Here is a 22889-nt window from a genome sequence, read left to right on the forward strand (position 1 = left end):
GTTTTAAAAAAAACATTTTATTTATTGTCAGCCCTCCTTGGGGGGCTGTAGACACCTGTAAAGCCACCGCAGACACATGGGCTCCCCCAAGCATGGAGCTTCCTCTTCGTGTTTGCTAGGGCAGGGCCCACCCCTTTCACGATGTCAGGGGTGTCCCCGGTGACATCACGAAAGGGGCGGGTCCTGAACTCGTAGTCACGAAGAGGGAGCTCCCTGGTCCCATGCAGCCGCCGCCATCGGGATCCACGTGGGATCCGTGGAAATGCCATTGTCTGCCCCCCGCCCCCCAGAGCACAGCCAGCGGTAAGAGGGCTCTGGGGGCTTCAATTTAAAAATGGAGCCTCGAGCCCGCACACCACCACACATTACCCCCATGGAGCTCCGCCGGTGGCACAGCGGGCTCCGGGGGTCTTCATTTTTTAAAACATCGGGTCCGCGAGCCATCACCCCGAAGATCATGCCACACAACCCCCACAGAGGGCTCTGGGGGCTTTATTTTTATTATAAATAAAGGGGCTTCGATCCCCAAACGGCCACAAAAACCCCGACCCTCTGAGCACCTTAAAACCACAGCGTGCTCGTGGGACCTTTCGACCCCACGTGACTGCACAAACCCCACAGAGCACCACGTATGGAAGCGCTCTCTGTAAACCTTTATTTTTTATAAATATAGGGTTCCTCGAGCCCTCCCCAGCCACCAAGCCTGCACAAGCCCCTGAGGTACGCACTTGGACCGCGGACTCTGGGGATCTTAATATGATAATTACCGGGACCTAGAGCCCCGCACCCGGAGGCCTTTAGAGCTCTTGGCTGGCCCCAGAGGTTCGCTGTATATCCCACAGAGACACCCCTTAATAAACTACCCGATGTGTCCCTACCACACCATGGTTCATATTGGGAAACAGCTGTTTGAATATGTCGCTGCAGAGCCTCTACACATGTTGGTGAGTACCTATTTGCATTATTTATATTTTTTATTTTGTAACAATGTAGAATATGTAGTGTACTCCGACACCCATAGCCCCACACCGCATTGTTGTAGGTTTGTAGACATTGTAAAAGCCTTGCGTTACAGGATTGTTGCACTTCTAATACCCTTAGCATTACCCTCCTTAAATACAGGCCCACAGATTTGTTAAAATACCTTTAACCGGTCCCCACACCACAAAAGCAGCATCCACAGATATCACAGCTACAGCGTAACACAGCCGTCATGTACAAACCCTAAAGCAGCCACCTTTATTCACATTACCATACAGTTCCCTTTCCCATAGCGCATTTAAAAAACTTAAAATGACAACCACCCCTTTACACAACCCGCATTATACACCTTAGGCACCAGCCCACAACCCACAGTATGTATTATTTAAAACATTATGAACACAGTCCTACATTGCGATAGGTACCCTATTAAAATGCAACCTTATACACCTTAAAGGCCTTGCTCCCAATACTTTTAAATAAAACCTTAAACATACAACATTGCACCATCCCCCTGTTTTACTTACATCCATAAATGTGTAGCACGCTGCATCAATCTGTGATAGGTTGTTCTGATCCATTATTCCTTGAAACTCCTGAATTGGGCCTGTGCAGCAAAACAATCCAAGTATGTCGCTCCCTAGGGTTTTTAAAAATGGCTATTTCTGCTGACACCCCCCCCAGAGTATGCTTTTATACATGGCCTGACCTGATGCTTAGGTCCGCACCCCTTATGGAGGTGGGGTTTAGAACCATGTAATGGGGGCCTATGGTGGGAACATTTTCTGACCAATGTACATCTTCTGTTGGCCCCCCCTTTAACATCTGTTAATTAAACCTACTGTCTATAGTGGGAAGAGAGGTGTAACCAGTTGTGCTCGTGACTCCATCTCTGGGGGAAGCTAAGCTCCTTCCGTAGTTTAGGGACATGGCGGATGCCCATGTTTTTCTAATCAAGGCTTTGTTTGTTAGATAGACTCTTAGTATTATGACAGCTTTTAAACCTATTGTTTGCTGAGGGAAGTGATGTGTAATCCTCAGTGCTTGGGACTCGTGACTCGTTCTCCTGGGAAGGTGGGGCCTGGTTGATTAGTTTTTCTTTACTCTGCAAACATTTAAACATGCCCGGACATCCCCCCTCTTACACGAAGCCATTTAAACATGCCCAGACATTCCCCTCTTACACGAAGCCACTTTTTGCGCACACATTTCCCTTAACCTAAATGCCCTGCTAGGCTAACATAACATTTAACACTGTCTCGTGCTCTGACACACCCCCTTATGCTACATCCCCCACAGACCAGCTCCAGTTAGGGAGACCACACATTCCTCATGTAACCAAACTTTTTGCTCACCATCTGTCACTTTTAAGCACAGGAACACCCTGTCACTTTTGGGGACACAGGCCTGTCATTTTTGGTGACAATCACAGACCTGTCACATTTGGTGACAATCACAGATCTGGCACATTTGGTGACAATCACAGACCTGGCACTTTTAAGGACACACAGACCTGTCACTTTTGGGGACACGCATGACGAGGAATGGTATCCCTACTTTCTACTAATATGTAGGACTTTAGAATAATATTCGATGCAGGACAGGTTAAAGGGTCAGGTGACAGTCGCACTAAAATGACTGCCCTCTACCCATCTGTGCAGCTACCAGAGACAAATACCATTCATTATCTCATCATCTAAGACATTTTAAAACCTTTACAATGTTATGCGAGTGCCCCTGTAAGTTCACGCTCTTGCAGCTCCATAAATTAACAAAAATATCACAGCTGCGTGGAGGGCCAGCACTTTTCGTGGAAGCATACAGTTTCTGTCCAATCCAAGCATGTTCTCCTGGCTCCTAACATGTGGGTGGAGCCAAAGCCCCCTCTAGCGATGCTCACATAAATGTTCGATGACAGCTGCTCTGTCAAGCTGGACCATACAAAGATTTCTCACTCTTCAACTAATAAAGAAGCTGAGTGGTATCCATTGTGTGACCGAGCCCCAATGCCTTGTGCAATTTGTATCTTGCTTATTGAAATCCAATCTACTGCCCACCAATCTTCAGCCATGCTCATCTGGCACCTGCCTAAATGGGATCTGATCCCATAAGTGCCATTTCTAAGCTGCGCTCAACAAGTGGCTGGTTTATTAGGCTCCAACCTCTCAAGTCTCCTCAAGCCAATCCTCAGTCATGCTCAAGTTACATCGCTGGTGATTGGACTTCGATCTCATGAGCCCAAATCTTCATTCGTGATCGAATGGCATCTGTGTTGTTGAATTCCAATCTCTTGAGCTCTAACCTTCATCCTTGCTCAACTGGCACCTCTCCTGTGGACTCCAGCCTCTTAAAGGAACAAGTAAGTTCCCACAGCTGAACACATTGTCACACTCTTATACCTGGGAAAGCCTAGTTAGTGCCGGTATGGGACTACCAAGGGCAAAATGTTAAACATGTGGCCTATCAACATTGATTTGCCAAATCTGCATGTAGTGTTATCACTGAACCTGTGCTCCTCAAACAACAACAGGTACAATGATTGCTCTCTGAAAGGAATCTTGTGAGTTTCACTCCTCGACTTTTTGACTGTGGCAAGTCCTTGAACTACTGCACTGTTGCAAACCTCAGCTTCAGGGCTCACATCACACAGAATGCAAAAACGACCTAGCATCAATTCGCCCTACTATGCAGAGTGCAGCCCTCCCCAGCCAACATGTGTTTGCCTACATTTTAGGTGATACTATGCAACCACTACGTGCGATGCAATTTTATCACTTCAGTAACCGCCTCTTAGAATGAAAAAATGATGTTGCACTATCCGCATTAAAAAAGATTGGTGGAAATTAAAAAGGAAAATGCTTAAAAGTGTGTGCCAATGGTGTTACTGCACATTATACTTTATTTTAATTTTAAATTGCTTTAATAATATTAAGAGACTGAATGAAGTAGGTACAGTCCATCCCACTATACAAACATCTCCAGAATGAAAAATATGGCAACACCCAGAGGACAAGCTCAGCACTTACATCCATACTACAATAAAGGATAGCGGCAACATCTTTGTCAGTGTTTAATTGCTCCACACTGTAACTTAACTATTCTTAAAATTCACGGGGGACAACTTGCTTAGAATAGGAAAAGTAATGTTGAGGGCAGCAAGAGGAAATTAGTAGGGAAAAGGAAAGGAAATTGAAAACCTGGGGGAATGTCCCTCCTCTTCGAAGGTGATATGAAAGAATTCTCCTCTCTGGATGGCATCTCTTAAAGATAACACAAAGTGAATATAAATGAAAGAAAAAAATAAACCTTCTGTTCTTTCCCTAATACTCATGTTTTTTTTCTCCTGCTCTTTCTAACTATAATGTCCGGGAGGATAGTTTGGGAAACATAAGGAAAACGAACAAATAATTTTAAGGGGCGTTTTGTCCTAAAGCATGCATCGTCTGGGTTCTTCTATCTGCTTCCAATCTCCTTTTGGTAATATGCCTTACATATTGTCTCGTGTTCCATTTCACGAGACACTATTTGTGTAGGGTCAAACTGTAACTTTTATACCGGCGTTCCTTAATGTATGGTTGTTTCTTCCCAAGCCCAAAACCAACTTTCCAATGCCTCCCTCCACCACTCAACTGGATTAGCCACAGCCCTGCCAAACGGCCAAGCTTGTAGGTCCTGTTGTCCCCTGGAGGTGCCTACCACTTAGAAAATATATTACGATGGCTTATGCTATAAGGTTCGCACATCAAATGAGCGGTCGCAGTGGCGGGATGTAAAGCCCTGAAAAAGAGAAGTTTATTCCTATGGTGGTGCTCTCTTGGTACCAACACCCTGCCACCATGGGTGAAATAAATCAAACCTGGAGAGAAATCCCAGCAGTGAGCTTTATGAAAAAAGGGTAGCAAAACACTCAATGAAATCCTAGCAGTTCTCATTCCAAATAAATCCAACAAAGTGACTGCAGTGGAGGTGAATACGGTTGATTTTTTGTTGTTCTTCAAGTTTCCTTTCCAAGTCTTCCTTTTGAATACAACACATCTACAAAATGGCAGCCGACACGTGTTTTGTCTACAGGAGTTTTGCAAGGCTGAATGCTTTGAGGTCCTACGTCTGTGCGATGTCAAATCAAATAAAGGCAAAACTAAAAGTCTGCACTATTCCAATTAGCGTCAAGGTATGTGTATTCATAAAGAAATCATGTAAACGCTCTTCACTTGCCTCCCCAATGTCCAGCGGTCAGGCGAAAGAGCCACTAATATTCACTGGGTGCTCCTTATTAAGCACCCAAGCTCATGTCTGGGATTTATCCCCCAAGTAAAAAGGAATGCCATGTAATACCTTCATGTAAAGCTGCTCTTCAAGTCACGCAGACTGCAGTAGCCACGTCCGGCTAGATACTGCAGTTATAGACACATTATAATCAAAGCAGACCACATATATTGAGCTGAACAAGCAAAATTAGGAAGTTAGCAAGGGCCTGTGAGTGGAGAAACAAGGAGGCAGAGAGAGTAGGGGAAGGGTGGGGGAAACAGTGGAAAACAGTGGAAAGCAGAGGCTGCAAAGAAAGGGGAGATGAGCTAGAAAATTGAGGGCGGCTGGTGGGGCAGTGTTGGATGAGAGAGGAAAAGGGGTTGCAAAGCAGAGGATGAAGAGACAGAAAATAGAGGCTGCAAAGAGAGAAAGCAGAGTTAGAAAATGGAGGGGGGTTGGTAAGCCATTGTGGGTTGAGAGACGAAAAGGGTGTGCAGAGCAGAGGATAAAGAGAGGGAAGCAATGGCTGCAAAGAAGGAAAGCAAAGCAAAGCAAAGGGAGCAGAGCTAGAAAATGGAGGACCTCTGAGGGGGGCAGTGTAAGATGAGAACGGAAAAGGGGTTAAAGAGGATAAAGAAATGGAAAATAGAGGCTACAAAGAAGGACAGCAGAGCAAAGCAAGGGGCGCGGAGCTAGAAAATTGAGGTAGGTTTAGGGGGCAGTGTGGGAAAACAGAGGAAAGGGCTGAAGTGTGGAGGACAAAAAGAGCGAAAACAGATGCTACAAAGAGAGAAAAGAACGGGCTATTACAGACTTCAGCAACCAAAAAATGTTATTTTCTTTATGCAACAACAGGACACATGGCAGAGTTTGCACAATTGAAAAGTTTTTCTCTCTAATGTTGCATTTTCTAGCAATATAGAATTACCGTTGTGTGAAAGAACTGCTCCTAGCCCTATTCCTGAGATGTCCATTTGTAACACAAAGATTCTAGAGAAATTTGGGGGTTGTAAAACTGGTATTGACAAAATGCCTTCTTTGAATTGCTCCAAAGCCTGAAGAGCTTCTCGATTCCGATCTTTCAAAAGTTTATTAGTATTAGTAGCTTATTCAAGTAGTTAGTAATGTTGCCATATGAAAAAGTTGAATGAAACTACAATAGTATCCTATGAGACCAGGAAGGCTTTAAGATCTTTTTGGTTTGTAGGAAGATAGTCCATTTTATAGCTGCCTCTTTTTCTTCTTGCAGCTTTATGATACCTTGTCCCGGAAGATACTCCGTATATTTAACCCGCTGTGCTGAAAGTTTTTTGGGGATTAACTTTTAACCCAGCTTGATTCAAGGTGGTAAGATGATCTAGGTGTTGTGACAGGAAGGACTGAAGATAAGGATATTGTCAATATGAGCTGCTGCATGACTATGGTTCCAGCCGCGGTCGGTAGTTGGAGTATCTGCCGGGCGGTGACGTGGGGAGGGGCAGGGTGGGGGGTAGAAAACTATGGATTACGGAGGTTTACAGGTAAGTAAACATATAAATAAATAAAACAAATTTCGTTGTGTGCACTGCATCTCATTTGGGGATGCAGTGCACGCAACAAAATTAGTTTTATTTAATTCATATGTTTACTTACCTGTAAACCTCCGTAATCCATAGTTTACTACCCCCCACCCTGCCCCTCCCCAGTCCTGTCAAGCGTCACGCAACAGGTGTGACACTCACGCATTCCAGTGCGGTGATCCGCATCACCGCACTGAATGCATTTGTCACGCATTTTTGCCACCTGTGCCAGCGCGCCAGCAGCTCCTGTGCCCAGGCTCTCTCTACTGTTATGAGAGTGCTGCTCTCAGCCTGACTAGTGCCTAAACAGTTAAGACTGCAGCTGAGCTCTCTGAGCTCGTGAGCGGCGCCGCGCTACAAAGTATCTCTCTGCTCTGCCAGTCCGGCGAGTCTGTTGCCCTGGAAACTAGAATGCGAAATGGTGAGTCTGCAGGGGGGCCGGGCCGGGCAGCCTCAGAGCTGTCAATCACACTACTGGCGCACCACAGGGGCCAGGATTAATCCGGATGTGCCGGCCTCCAATTAGGGCCGTCACGTCCGGAGAAGGCAGGAAGTGCAAAAGCGGCGGGGGATTAGAGTGCGGCGCACGAGACTAAGACGCAGTCTCGCATGATCATGGCCTATTTGAAAGCTAAGCGTCATGAGCATACAATCCCCGAGAGCCTGTCACAGCTCTGCTCAAGCTCTGTTTCACTGTCCGGTGCCCCGTGTGCCACCACTAAACAGTTCGATCCCGGCTGGGACTCCGAGGAAGATGTGTGAAAAATCTTCAATGGCCTCGAGCTCTATACAATCAATCATACCCACACGGCGTGAGTTAAACCTCACGAGTAGTGCTGTGCATGTGCTAGCCGCCATAGACAGGGCAGCGTCATTTTAGCAACCACTGGGGTGTTTTTAATTTTCAGACAAACTAAATCATGCAGACCCGACCCCAGAGAAAGTAATTTCTGTCACCCGGGCATGCCTTCCGGAATGAATCCTAAGCAAACAGCTGCTGCGCTGGGCTAAATGAAACATGATGTCTAACATCATAATGCTTGTAGGAAGGGGGAGTCTCTGGTTGGCGCAGTGCAACACTGGCGACAAGCAGGGCCTCTCTCTTCCTCGTCAGGGCTGAGGGTTACCTTCAAGACAACCTCTGCTTACCCTCTAGGTAGTGTGGCTTAAGCAGTCTTAGGCTAATCTCTGGGGCATGTAGGGTTAAACATTTGCAATATTACACCAACACCACCAACCCACCACACAATGACACCAAACTGTATTTGTAAAAATATATGTTCTTTATATAAATCTCAAGCAGGCTTGTAAATACAGTCTTGGTTACTTCAAATGCAGGTTCCAGTTACTCTTTATGAAAAAGGCACAGTTCTTGAATAAATGCGGTCTTTTGGGCCTTCTGCCCAGCTTTAGAGAGGTTCCAGTGTCTTGTAGCGCTTCAAGGCGCTTCCCGCTGTCTCCGCTCTTGAAATGAGTCACCCTTCGGGGCTCGACTCGGGGAGAGGGGGCCGCGGGCCTCGGAAAGCGTCAGGCGGGGCCTCGGGGGCCAAGAGCAGAGCGCGCCTCTGACTCTGGGGCGGCTCGCGCTGCCTAGCAAACAGCAGCTGCGAGGCTCCCGGGGTGCCTGAGATCAGACCGCGCGGTGCGAGCTCAGATTGCAGGACGCTCGCGCCGCGGAGGGGCAAAGACAGTACCTTTCACTTCTTGTGGTGATCCTCGGAGAGGGCGGCTGAAGGGGGAGCTGTCCCACGTCGCGTTGCTTCCTTGACGGGCGATGCGAGCTGCGGCTCGAGGCAGCAGGTCACGGGTCACCCAGGGCGGCGGTGCTCGATGGGGGCTCAGGTCCTTTTACTCCGTCTTCTCTGTCTTCCTGACGGCGGCGGCTGGGTGTGGCGCAGTGGCAGTACGGTCCCCAAGTGCGGGACGTACCCAGCCAAAGTGCCGGTCGCGGTGATGTCCCTTCAGCGGGGCAGCAGGCCAGACGCTGATAGCGAGGGAGATGACAAGGGCGGCAGTCCGTCTTTGCGGGGGAATCTACGGCGCTTGTGCCCAGTAGACTCCGGTGCTTGGACCGGACGGGTCCTCCGTTACTTTGCTCTCGTGGGGCCAGGTGCAGATGCCGTCACGGTGTTCAGGCCAGCGGCGGCTGGGCTTCACGTTGTTATGGCGATCTGCTCACCCACGGTCACGGTGTGCAGGGGGCTTGATGCTCTCGTCTTCCTCAGACAGCGCTGCAGCGATAAGCAGCACACACAGCAGATGCTTTGGTCAGGGGTTAGCGCTCACTGTTCCTGGAGCGCTGGTCAGGGGGCAAGTTCAGCAGCAAGCCCTTGGAGATCTTTTAGCAGAGTTTGGCACAAAGTTCAAAATAAAGCAAAAGTCTCTTGTAGTCTTTTCTTCTCCTCTCCTTTGGCAGCAAGGCACCAGACACAGGCCAGAGTCAGCACTCCTCCTTGTAGTCCTTCCAGGTCCTTCTCTTCGGGCAGAGTTTCTCTTGTAGCACAAACAGGATCTAATTTACAAGGAGCAGGGCTCCTACTTTTATACCCAGTTTCTTTTGTTCTAGCAAGCCAGGGGGGCCTCTGCATAACTGCTCCAGTCTCTGAGTACTTGTTGTGGGTACGTATGACTTCTGCATTCAGTGTGAGGGCAGGCACATCAGCCGCTCCCCAGGGGGGCGGAGCCGGCATTGAGAGGGCAGGAGTGGCCTGAGCACTTTGTTTACAAGCTTCGGTCCTTCCTGGGCCAGGTGCAGGCTGAGTCATCAGTCGCTCCCCAGGAGGGCGGAGCCAGCATTGTGGTGGCAGGGGCACAGCCTGATGCATCATTCAGGGGAAACTCCCACCACCCATTAAGGGGTCCTCCTGCTAATCACTACCTGTCAACTCCCAGCCCTGTCACTCACACACACCAGACAGTCAGATCCACATCCAAGCAGAGGCGGGCTGAAATGGTTAGGCCAGCAAATGCTAACTTTCTAAAAGTAGCATTTGCAAACACAGGATATTAAAATAAACTTTACTAAAAGAAGTATTTTATTATTCTGAGTTCAGGCATACTAAACACGAATTTCTACCATGTTCCCTGAGCCTGCTGGGATTATAGAGTGTAATAATTCCAGCCGCCCATCTGGCCTAGAAGGGAACAGGTAGCCTTACAATAGTGAAAACGAATTTGGTAGGAATTCACTATTAGAACATGCCACACACATCAGGGCATGTTCTACCTTACACTACAATGCACCCTGCCCTCAGGCCTACTATAGGGGTGACTAATATGAAGTTAAGGGAAGGTTCAGGGGCTGGCAAGTGTGTGCACTTGCCCAGCCAGGGTGACAGTACCAGACTGCACGCAGGTTCTGCAATGGCAGACCCTAGACACATTTTAAGGCTGCTTCTGTGGGTGGCGCAACCAGCGCTGCAGGCCCACTAGCAGTATTGGCATTCGCAAGCCCTGGCACTCCTGGTGCACTTTACTAGGGACTAACAGTGAATCCAATGAACCAATCATGGACATCAATCATATGTACACTTTACAGTAGGGAGCACTTGCACTGCGGCACGGGTTGGCCGTGGCGCAGTGCCCCGAGTAGCAGACACCATCAAAACATTGGAGGCACAACAGCAAAAAGTGGAAGGGAAACTCACGCCAAGGTGCCAGGTCTAACACGTGTCCCCTCCAGCTGAAATGTGGGGAGAACTACCCTTCCCCAGGGAGTTCCTCATCACTAAGGCGGAAAAATCTGGACAGACCATCAGCGTTGGCGTGATCTGTGCCAGGGCGGTGTTCCACCGTGAAGTCCATACCCTGTAGGGAGATGGACCACCTCAACAGTTTTGGGTTCTCACCCCTCATTTGCATCAACCATCTGAGGGGCCTGTGGTCCGTCTGAACCCGGAAGTGAGACCCAAACAAGTAGGGTCTTAGCTTCTTCAGCGCCCAGACCACAGCAAATGCTTCTCGCTCTATTGCACTCCACCTACTTTCCCGTGGAAGTAACCTCCTACTGATGAAGGCTACGGGTTGGTCCCAGCCCTCCTCAGTCATCTGTGAGAGAACAGCCCCTACACCATGCTCTGAAGCGTCTGTTTGCACTATGAATTCCTTGGAGAAATCAGGAGCCAGGAGCACGGGCGCCGTGCACATGGCAGTCTTCAGGGTGTCAAAAGCCTTCTGACAGGTGTCAGTCCAAATCACATTCCTGGGCTGCTTCTTAGAAGTCAGTTCTGTCAAGGGGGTCACAATAGTGCCATAGCCCTTGACAAACCTCCTGTAATACCCAGTGAGCCCCAGGAAGGCTCTCACTGCAGTCTGGGTCTTGGGGGGTTCCCAAGCCAGGATGGTCTCAATTTTGGGTTGCAAGGGTGCCACCTTGCCACTCCCCACTTGGTGTCCCAAGTACACCACTGAACCCTGCCCAATCTGGCACTTGCTTGCCTTGATTGTGAGGCCTGCCTTGCGCAGCGCCATCAACACTTCCCAGAGGTGCCGCAGGTGTTCTGGCCAGGTGCCACTGAACACTGCGATGTCATCCAGGTAGGCGGCACTGAACTCATCCAGCCCGACCAACACCTGGTTGACCAACCTCTGAAAGGTGGCAGGGGCATTCTTCATCCCAAATGGCATAACCCGGAACTGGAAATGCCCATCTGGTGTGGAGAATGCTGACCTCTCCTTTGCCCCATCGGTCAAGGCGATCTGCCAGTACCCAGACGTTAAATCAAACGTGCTGAGGAACCGGGCAGCCCCTAGCCGATCAATGAGCTCATCAGCTCTGGGGATAGGGTGCGCGTCAGTCTTGGTGACTGAATTGAGTCCTCTGTAGTCCACACAGAACCGGAGTTCAGGTGTGGCTCCCGGCGCAGCAGCCTTTGGGACCAAGACCACGGGGCTGGACCAAGGACTGCTGGAAGACTCAACCACCCTAAGAGCAAGCATCTTGGAGACCTCCTCCTTGATGCAGGCCCGGACCCTGTCAGTTACCCTGTAAGCCTTATGCTTCACAGGTAAGCTGTCTCCTGTGTCCACATCATGGACGCACCAATCTGTGACACTAGGAACCAGGGAGAACAGGTCTGGAAACTGCCCCAGCAACTGGCGGCAGTCTTCCTGTTGCTCAGGGGTCAGGGTGGGTGAGAGGTTAACTCCATCCACTGACCCATCTTTCTCACAGGCCACTAAGAGGTCAGGAAGAGGCTCAGACTCCTCTTCCATTCCATCATCAGTGGCCAACAGCATGCCCACTTCGGACCTTTTCAAGTGGGGCTTGAGGCGGTTGACATGTAAGACCCTTAAAGGATTCCTGGGCGTCTTCATGTCCACCAAGTATGTCACTGAGCTCTTGCGCTCCACAACCTCAAATGGGCCTGTCCACTTATCCTGAAGTGCACAGGGTTCCACTGGGGCCAAGACATACACCTCCTGTCCAGGCTGAAGCTCTACCAGAGTGGCATTCTGGTCGTACCACCGCTTCATCTCCTCCTGGCTTGCTTCCAGATTTGCCTCAGCAAGTTGTCTGAAGCGCCTGGTTTGGTTTCTGAAGGCCAGCATGTAGCTATATACATTCTGGGGAGGTTTCCTGGGAGATTGCTCCCAGCCTTCCTTTACCAAACTCAGTGGTCCTCTCACGGGGTGACCATACAGCAGCTCAAAGGGGCTGAACCCTAGAGACTTCTGTGGCACCTCGCGGTATGCAAAGAGCAGGCATGGTAAGAGGACGTCCCACTTACGCCTCATTGGACCTTCCAGGCCCATGATCATGCCCTTCAGGGTTCGGTTGAATCTTTCAACCAACCCATTTCCTTGTGGATGGTAAGGTGTGGTGAACTTGTAGGTTACACCACACTCTTGCCAAAGGGACTTCATATACTTGGATATAAAGTTGGTCCCCCTGTCGCTCACCACCTCTAGAGGGAACCCCACTCTGGAGAAAATTCTCATTAGTGCACGCCCCACCACGGGGGCCGTCACTGTCCTCAGAGGGATGGCTTCAGGGTACCGGGTGGCATGATCCACCAAGACCAGGATGAACCTGTTGCCCATGGCTGTCTTGGGGTCCAGAGGCCCAACAATATCAATACCCACTCGTTGGAATGGCGTACTGACCACAGGGAAGGGTTGGAGGGGAGCCTTGTTCTTCCCTCCGCCCTTCCCACTTGCCTGGCAAGTTGGACAGGTCCTACAATGAGCATCTGAGCTCTTGTGCATTTGGGGCCAGTAGAAGTGGGTGACAAGCCTGTCATAGGTCTTGTCCATCCCCAAATGTCCTGCTAAAGGCACATCATGAGCCAGTCCCAGTAGGAAGGCTCTGAACTTCTGGGGTACCACCAGCACACGGGCTGACCCAGGTTCAGCAGCCTTAGGCTCTGAGTACAGGAGGTCATTCTCCCAGTACACATAATGTGTTTTGGCCTGAACACCATTGGCCTGGTCTGCAGCCTGCTGCCGCATACCCACGAGAGAAGGGCATTCTTTCTGCTCCCTGCAGAATTCCTCCCTGGAGGGGCCTCCTTCTTGCTGCCAATGGGTCAGCTCAGGCAGGTCCCCCAGTTCGGCAATCTGTTCCCCAGTAGGCTCCAGGGCATCCCCCTCAAGGTCTGCTTCCTCCTGGACCGTGGGAACTTCAGGGGCCGGTTTCCCGCGCGCCCTGCGCCTTCTCCCTAAGGCCGGTTCCTGGGCCTCTCCGTCAGGCCCCAGGACCTCTTGATCACCCCTACTGGCTGCCATTGACCGGGTGGTCACGCACGCCCAGTCAGGTAGACCCACCATCTTCAGGTGAGTCGTTTTCTCCACCTTTTCCCAAGGGGAGTCCTCCAAGTCATTCCCTAGCAAACAGTCAACAGGCATGGTTTTCCTCACACAGACCTGCAGAGTACCAGAGACCCCCCCCCACTCGAAGGGAACTTGAGCCATCGGACACTGACTCTCTGAATTGTCAGCGTTGACAACCCTACAGTAGGCATGGGGTACAACCTGCTCTTGAGACACCAGGTGATGCCTCACTGCAGTCACACTGGCTCCTGTGTCTCTAAGAGCCTCAGCTTTCTTACCATTGATGGTAACCACCTGCCCATATTTTTTAGTGTTAGAGGGCAGGTAGCTTGTAGGGACCATCTCACTGTCTCCTAGTGAGACTAGGGTCATCTGAACAGGATCTCCACCCCCCGGGACCATCACTTCTCCTCCTAAGTGAACACTGGTCACTTGTCGGGGCGGAGCACCAGTGGGTGCTGGTTTTCCAAACAGGCGACACTTGGGGTCACTGGCTATGTGCCCCGGGTCACCACATTTGTAACAATTGAAGGGCCCCTTTGGAACAGGTCGACCTGTCGGGGCCCCATTCTGCTTAGGGGGTGGGGGAGGCTGAGAACCTTTCTGCTGGTCCCCTTGGGGATTACTTTGGGGGCCTTTTTGGAACCCTTTCTGTTTTCCCTTGTCCCCCCCACTCTTCTGCTGGGGACCCTGCCCACCCTTGGCGGAGTCTCCCACTGGACCCTTGTGGACCCTGGTGCTGAGCCAGCGGTCCGCCTCCTCAGCAAGTTTCCTCGGGTTGGACAACTTGCTATCAATCAGGTGCTGGCGTAACTCAGGAAAACATTGATCAGACAAGTGCTCCCATGCAATTAAATCAAAGAGACCTTGAAAATCATTCACTTTGTTACCCTTCACCCAACCATCCAGTGCTCTGCAAAAAAAAGTCACAAACTCCACATACGTATTCCCAGGCCGCTTATTACACCCCCTAAACTTCTGCCTATACATTTCAGGGGTAAGCCCATACCTGGTCATTAAAGCTTCTTTCATATGGGGATAGGATCTCTGGTCTTCAGTGGGCAAATCTAGCAGGGTGTCCCTTCCTTCGCTAAGGAACCTTCCCCATAACCCCGCTCCCCAATCCTTCTCAGGGACCCGGTGGGAAAGCATGGCTACCTCATATGCCCTAAACCACTGTCCTATGTCATCCCCCTTAAAGAACTCTTTAACTACATCTTTGGGGATGTGCACTCTTGACTCTACCTGCACCGGCGTTGTGCTGCCACCAGAGGGAGGATGATCCAAGGCTTTCTCTTTTAGACTCATCTCCCTCATTTTCATATCATACTCAAACTGGAGTTTTCTTTCTTCCAGAGCCATTTTTTTGCTTTCAAGCTCCATTTGGCCCTTCAAATTCAATTCTGCCATCTTGATCTCATGATCCCTGGTTGCCTGTCTGTCTGCCAGCTCCTCTGGCGACAGGCCTCTGCCAAAGCTAAGAACGCTGTCTGGTTTTTCCAGACCCACAGGTGCATTCTGATCCTCAGGTGCCTTCCTAGATTCAATCCAGGCTCTCATGGCCTTGTAGAACTCAGGTTTGTTTCTGCATCCTGCGTGTGGAACCTTGAGTTTCCTGCAAAAAATAACTCAACTGCTTCTTTGTGTAGTCATCCAGCTTTGATGCGTCCCATTCTAGCCCCTGCGCACTAGAGGCTATGGACTCTCCTCCATCAATGCTGTTTGTGCCAGGCATGTTTGCAACACTAGGGATCTTCTTCTTTAGCAAAATTAAAAGATCAAAAAGTCTGTGGCCAAGTTACTGGACTGTAATCACTATGCAATGGTCAGTAGCTAAGGTAAAACACTGCAAATGTAAATTCGCGAATCCCACCGCTGCCACCAATGTAGGAAGGGGGAGTCTCTGGTTGGCGCAGTGCAACACTGGCGACAAGCAGGGCCTCTCTCTTCCTCGTCAGGGCTGAGGGTTACCTTCAAGACAACCTCTGCTTACCCTCTAGGTAGTGTGGCTTAAGCAGTCTTAGGCTAATCTCTGGGGCATGTAGGGTTAAACATTTGCAATATTACACCAACACCACCAACCCACCACACAATGACACCAAACTGTATTTGTAAAAATATATGTTCTTTATATAAATCTCAAGCAGGCTTGTAAATACAGTCTTGGTTACTTCAAATGCAGGTTCCAGTTACTCTTTATGAAAAAGGCACAGTTCTTGAATAAATGCGGTCTTTTGGGCCTTCTGCCCAGCTTTAGAGAGGTTCCAGTGTCTTGTAGCGCTTCAAGGCGCTTCCCGCTGTCTCCGCTCTTGAAATGAGTCACCCTTCGGGGCTCGACTCGGGGAGAGGGGGCCGCGGGCCTCGGAAAGCGTCAGGCGGGGCCTCGGGGGCCAAGAGCAGAGCGCGCCTCTGACTCTGGGGCGGCTCGCGCTGCCTAGCAAACAGCAGCTGCGAGGCTCCCGGGGTGCCTGAGATCAGACCGCGCGGTGCGAGCTCAGATTGCAGGACGCTCGCGCCGCGGAGGGGCAAAGACAGTACCTTTCACTTCTTGTGGTGATCCTCGGAGAGGGCGGCTGAAGGGGGAGCTGTCCCACGTCGCGTTGCTTCCTTGACGGGCGATGCGAGCTGCGGCTCGAGGCAGCAGGTCACGGGTCACCCAGGGTGGCGGTGCTCGATGGGGGCTCAGGTCCTTTTACTCCGTCTTCTCTGTCTTCCTGACGGCGGCGGCTGGGTGTGGCGCAGTGGCAGTACGGTCCCCAAGTGCGGGACGTACCCAGCCAAAGTGCCGGTCGCGGTGATGTCCCTTCAGCGGGGCAGCAGGCCAGACGCTGATAGCGAGGGAGATGACAAGGGCGGCAGTCCGTCTTTGCGGGGGAATCTACGGCGCTTGTGCCCAGTAGACTCCGGTGCTTGGACCGGACGGGTCCTCCGTTACTTTGCTCTCGTGGGGCCAGGTGCAGATGCCGTCACGGTGTTCAGGCCAGCGGCGGCTGGGCTTCACGTTGTTATGGCGATCTGCTCACCCACGGTCACGGTGTGCAGGGGGCTTGATGCTCTCGTCTTCCTCAGACAGCGCTGCAGCGATAAGCAGCACACACAGCAGATGCTTTGGTCAGGGGTTAGCGCTCACTGTTCCTGGAGCGCTGGTCAGGGGGCAAGTTCAGCAGCAAGCCCTTGGAGATCTTTTAGCAGAGTTTGGCACAAAGTTCAAAATAAAGCAAAAGTCTCTTGTAGTCTTTTCTTCTCCTCTCCTTTGGCAGCAAGGCACCAGACACAGGCCAGAGTCAGCACTCCTCCTTGTAGTCCTTCCAGGTCCTTCTCTTCGGGCAGAGTTTCTCTTGTAGCACAAACAGGATCTAATTTACAAGGAGCAGGGCTCCTACTTTTATACCCAGTTTCTTTTGTTCTAGCAAGCCAGGGGGGCCTCTGCATAACTGCTCCAGTCTCTGAGTACTTGTTGTGGGTACGTATGACTTCTGCATTCAGTGTGAGGGCAGGCACATCAGCCGCTCCCCAGGGGGGCGGAGCCGGCATTGAGAGGGCAGGAGTGGCCTGAGCACTTTGTTTACAAGCTTCGGTCCTTCCTGGGCCAGGTGCAGGCTGAGTCATCAGTCGCTCCCCAGGAGGGCGGAGCCAGCATTGTGGTGGCAGGGGCACAGCCTGATGCATCATTCAGGGGAAACTCCCACCACCCATTAAGGGGTCCTCCTGCTAATCACTACCTGTCAACTCCCAGCCCTGTCACTCACACACACCAGACAGTCAGATCCACATCCAAGCAGAGGCGGGCTGAAATGGTTAGGCCAGCAAATGCTAACTTTCTAAAAGTAGCATTTGCAAACACAGGATATTAAAATAAACTTTACTAAAAGAAGTATTTTATTATTCTGAGTTCAGGCATACTAAACACGAATTTCTACCATGTTCCCTGAGCCTGCTGGGATTATAGAGTGTAATAATTCCAGCCGCCCATCTGGCCTAGAAGGGAACAGGTAGCCTTACAATAGTGAAAACGAATTTGGTAGGAATTCACTATTAGAACATGCCACACACATCAGGGCATGTTCTACCTTACACTACAATGCACCCTGCCCTCAGGCCTACTATAGGGGTGACTAATATGAAGTTAAGGGAAGGTTCAGGGGCTGGCAAGTGTGTGCACTTGCCCAGCCAGGGTGACAGTACCAGACTGCACGCAGGTTCTGCAATGGCAGACCCTAGACACATTTTAAGGCTGCTTCTGTGGGTGGCGCAACCAGCGCTGCAGGCCCACTAGCAGTATTGGCATTCGCAAGCCCTGGCACTCCTGGTGCACTTTACTAGGGACTAACAGTGAATCCAATGAACCAATCATGGACATCAATCATATGTACACTTTACAGTAGGGAGCACTTGCACTGCGGCACGGGTTGGCCGTGGCGCAGTGCCCCGAGTAGCAGACACCATCAAAACATTGGAGGCACAACAGCAAAAAGTGGAAGGGAAACTCACGCCAAGGTGCCAGGTCTAACAATGCTGATAGGGACAACAAAGGCCATCGGCGAGGCACTACTTCCACTTGCTCAATGCTGGAATAAAACGCGGGCAAGTTGTCAAAGCAGAGACGGAAAGGTGCAGCCACTTACAGACTACAGGAGCACTGCCAGCAAGCACTCATGCTCTAAATCTAAGTTGACCTCGTCACGTGCTGTTGCTGTACCCTGTCCATGCAGGGCCTAACTTGTGCCCCGGACTCCCCACTAACAGGATGAGTCTCATAGTAGGAGGCGGAGCAGGTGTCACAGGCTGAGGCAACGCAGCACGGCTTGCTCTGATTGAAGAAGACACACACGCAGGCAATCTCCAGGGTCCCGCAGCAGCAGCTCTTGGTGGATCATTCTATCAAGAGATTTAGTAAGTCATATTTTAATATAATGTATTCCTGCCATGATTTAAAATGTTTATTACAAAAATGGGGAGGGGGCCCCAGCACAGCATAGCGCCATGCAAATGGCACACTAAAGTTGTCTGTGTTGTAAATACAGGGCCATCTAAGGTGGGAGTTTTGTCTAATTAAACTAGCAGATGTTTTGATGCATTATTAGTTCAAAGGGTTTAATATCCGTGCTTGACAGTACAAAGCAGCCTGTTTTATTTTCACAACACTTAAGAGACTAAGTAAAAGTCACAGATAAGTAGGGTTTTTAAAGTTCCCGCTGGATAGAGTTCATACTGTTCTCTACTTGCAGTTTTCAGTCACCATAGAGTAGTGCAGAGGGTTAATATGCTTGCTATAAAGAAAGTCTACCAGCATATTGCAGAACTGTATTGTATGTGGATAGCTCAGTGGGTTGCTGCTTTTGTCACATAGTTCCCTTTGTTACTTGTGGTTCAGCTGGAGCGGAGGTTGGGGTGGAGGGTGCTGGTTATTTAGAAATTAAAAAATAGCTTTAAAAGCACCTGCTGCAGCGTATGACTTTCATGTTGTACTAATGAGTGTGTTTTCTGATATTTGTCTGTTTCCATGGACTTCATTGCCTGATTTTGGTTGCAAGAAAGTGTCACTTTAAGTGTCACATTTAGTAACTGAATGTCTCTCATAAATCCACTGAATCTATGAAAATGTCAAACATAAGCAATCTGAAACATTAACAGCTGTGCTTTATTGTGTGTAATTTCTGATATTTATATGTGTCCCTTGTCTTCATTGCTTGATTTGCTTGCGTGAAAGTGTCACTCATATTTGCGGAAATGTCACTCATAATTACACTGAAATTATGAAAGTGTCACACATAGCCATCTGAAACCTTGGCAGCTATGCCTCCCATGTCACCGCCCGGCAGGTACTCCCACTACCGACCTTGGCTGTCTGGTTCGGTCGTAGCATGGAGTTCAGCATTCATCGAAAAATGGCTGGCGTTCCATATAGGCCAACGGGCAACATCGTGAACTGGAACAACCTGTCAGGTCTCTAGAAATCAGTCTTTTATATATTTATGGGGTTTAAAGGAATCTGCCAGTATTCTTTAACAGGTCTAAGGTAGTAATATACTGGGACTCTCCAAGTTTCTTAGTCATCATATCTATGCAAGTAAGAGGATAAGGGCCATATGTATCAAACTAATTAGCATTCGCAAAGGCCGAAATTCGCAGAATTTCGGCCTTTGCGAATGCTAATTTGCTAAATGGTATGTATGTAACATTTTTGATGCAAAATAAGGAATAGCAAAATTTGCTATTCCTTATTTTGCGATTGCACTTAAGGAATCGCAAATTTTGCGATTCCTTAAATGCAATGTTTCAAAGAAAAAATAATTCAAAAATGGCCATAAGGATTCGCAAATTACCACCAACTTCTAGTTGGTGGTAAATTGCGAATTCTTTTAAAAAAGCAATAAAAAAAAAAACAAAGGTGCCATATGACGCTCATACATGCCCTTAGGGCATGTATGTGAACCATATGCCCCCACATGTCATTTTCAGGGGTGCAGCAGGGTGATCTTGAGACACCCCTGCACCCTTGAAAATATTCCTAATTTGCGATTAGCAAATTGCTAATCGCAAATTTCCCCTTCATTCCTATGGGCCTCCTGGCCCATAGGAATGAATGGGTAATTTGCGATTAGCAATTTGCTAATCGCAAATTAGGAATGTTAAGGAATCGCTAAAAAGAAGCGATTTTTTACATACATACCGTTTTGCGAATTCTAAATAGCGATTCCTTAAAAATCGCTATTTAGAATTCGCAAAACGGAACTATGATACATATGGCCCTAAGTATCGAATTTGGATATCAGTTTAACCTGCTAAAGTCAATATAGAAGCATATTGACTCATCAGGCTATGGCACCAAAGCAACGGGAGAGTTCCACTTCCCACTAGAAGTTTCAAATACTCCTACGTCCAACATTTTCTCTATGTCTTCTTAAAAGACTGCTCTACGAGCTTCTGGAATCTGTTACAGTCTTTGAAAATTTTACCAGGTTACATGACCACTCAATGTTTTATAAATAGATATGCATAGGCTTCAGAGAGAATATCTTTGGAAATGGCCCTAACACCACTGCTAGATTTATTTTTTCCTTGATACCTAATTGTTCATCTATATTTTATTTCTGTAAGTTTCTCTATCAACTTTTAGCAAAAGGAAGACAGCAGCATGTTCATCCCTTTCCAAAGGATAGGTTCCATCACTGGCAATTAGTAAATTGTGATTACTGAAATCCCCATAGCATCCCAATAATCTTACCAATTCCAAAAATAAACATCTTCAGGTCTCCCTAGCCTTCTTTTTACTCCCCTTCCTCTATGCCCCCAACTTGCAGAGGACAGCTCCTTTACAGTGTCACCCTTCAAATACAGTCAGTAAATGCCCATTCACCCATTTCCTGGATGTCTCCTCAGAGTCTCTAAACGTGAAATGTACACTGAACTCCCACTGAATGAATTCTTGGCAGAATTTTACGAAATAAGCCCAGGGCTGTCCATCGAGGTGGGCAGGCCATGCTGCCTGGCCTCAATTAAGTTTCTCATAGAGGGCCTCCACTTCAACTCAAACAGTAAATGGGTATCATTTATGTAACTGGACAATTTTGTGGCCCCCACATCGGAGACAGCCCGGGTAGGCCGTGTTTCCCATTCAGTGTAACCAATCCCTGTCATAGTACACCTGGTGAAGGATTTTTAGTTGTATCAGAGGTAGGCAAGATTTTATCACCAGCTCTCTTGGGTGCATCAGGGCAGTCTCCCAATCTACTTCTTCCAGGTTCCCCACCTCCAACCACCACTGCTCCCTCAATCTCGTCAGTCTGTCTGGCATATTGTTGTTTAGTGTTTTGTACGCGAGGGATATAGCCTTAGAAGACAATTTTTCCTGCAGCATCCGACTCTCCAATGGGGTGAATTAAAGCAAGTCCAATGTTTCCATGCTCTCCGACCACCAGGCATGCCACAGCTGAGCATATTTCAGAAATTGGTTGCTGTGCATAGAGTAATCTCGCCGGACAGATGCAAACGGCACCAACTTGCCACCTTCAAGAAGATCCCCTACACGTGAGATTCCTAGTAAGTCCCAGGCTCCAAACCCTCCATGTTTCCCAATCTCTTTTTATCACGCGGCGTCTCACGTGTCAACTTACCTGCCCAAACCATACGGCCGGTGGATCTCTGCCAGGCCTCTATTGTCACCCAAGTGTCTGGCAGCAATCATCAAACTCACCCCCCCCCCCCATACAGGAAGTGGAGATAGGAGCTGCTAGTAAATTGATTACATTCCAACCAAGAGGTTGAATGGTCCTGAGGGGCGAATGCCTAGTCATTCACCACCACCAAGTCCGCGGCCCAATATAAAGCCCTAATATACAGGAGTGTGATACCTCCATTGTAGGTGTTACGCTGAAGCGTGTTGAGTTCTATACTAGGGTGCTTACAACACCATAGCAGGGAACATAGATAGTTCTCCAGCTTGACAAACATGGCCTCTGTGAGCAAGTAGTAGGTATTCTGCTTGCGTGGTCATTCATTCTCACATGTAACTGAGAATTACTCTGGAGAAGTTAATCTGAGAACTTTCAGTTTCATTATGGCAGCCTTCCAATTTCAACTGATAAGTCACCTTTGTTATTCAGTTTAACATTTTATAATCACCTAGCCATTAACTTAATATCGTATTATTCAAGGTGGGAAGAAGACATAACACACAATCCCCAGGATGAATTTCTTCCATCTCATTTTACAGTTTTTATAATAATTTAACGATTGTTTCTATTATGCCTTGTCTCAATTCTCCCTCTTAATTTCTCATAACTTTGTAATGCACCCTTAGTTTGTTTCCATGCTCCAGCACTGATTTCTTGGTCTCCCAATACTTCTTTAGTCATGTCCAATAAGGTTATTGGTTCACGCCAAAAAAAAGCTCGAAAGGGAAAAACCCTTTCTTTTTTTTGTCCTTGGAATCGAAAGGCAAATGGCTATAGGGAGCATTTTATCCCAGTCTCTTTTTCTAACTCCAATAATTTTAGAATTTTTTTAATTGTGAGTCTGGGGGTAGAATTTTGATGCTCCACTGGGCCATCAGTTTGAGGATGGTATGCAGCGGTACAAATTTGTTTGATGCCTAGTTGAGTAAACACTTGAGACAACATTTTAGACATCAACGCACTCCCTTGATTCTTAACAATGTCTTTGAGAAAACCATTGCTGAAAACACTTCTAACACAGCCTTAGCAGTCTGCTCTGTATTAGCCTTCTTCAGAGATATTGCTGCTGGATATTTGGTTGCATAATCAACAACTAGGACAAACTATAACCCATTTTTAGGTCAAGCCTGGGCAGCGCATGCGCTGCTGCGAG

This window comes from Lissotriton helveticus, chromosome 5_1, assembly GCF_964261635.1.
Source record: "Lissotriton helveticus chromosome 5_1, aLisHel1.1, whole genome shotgun sequence".
Lineage (NCBI taxonomy): Eukaryota > Metazoa > Chordata > Amphibia > Caudata > Salamandridae > Lissotriton > Lissotriton helveticus.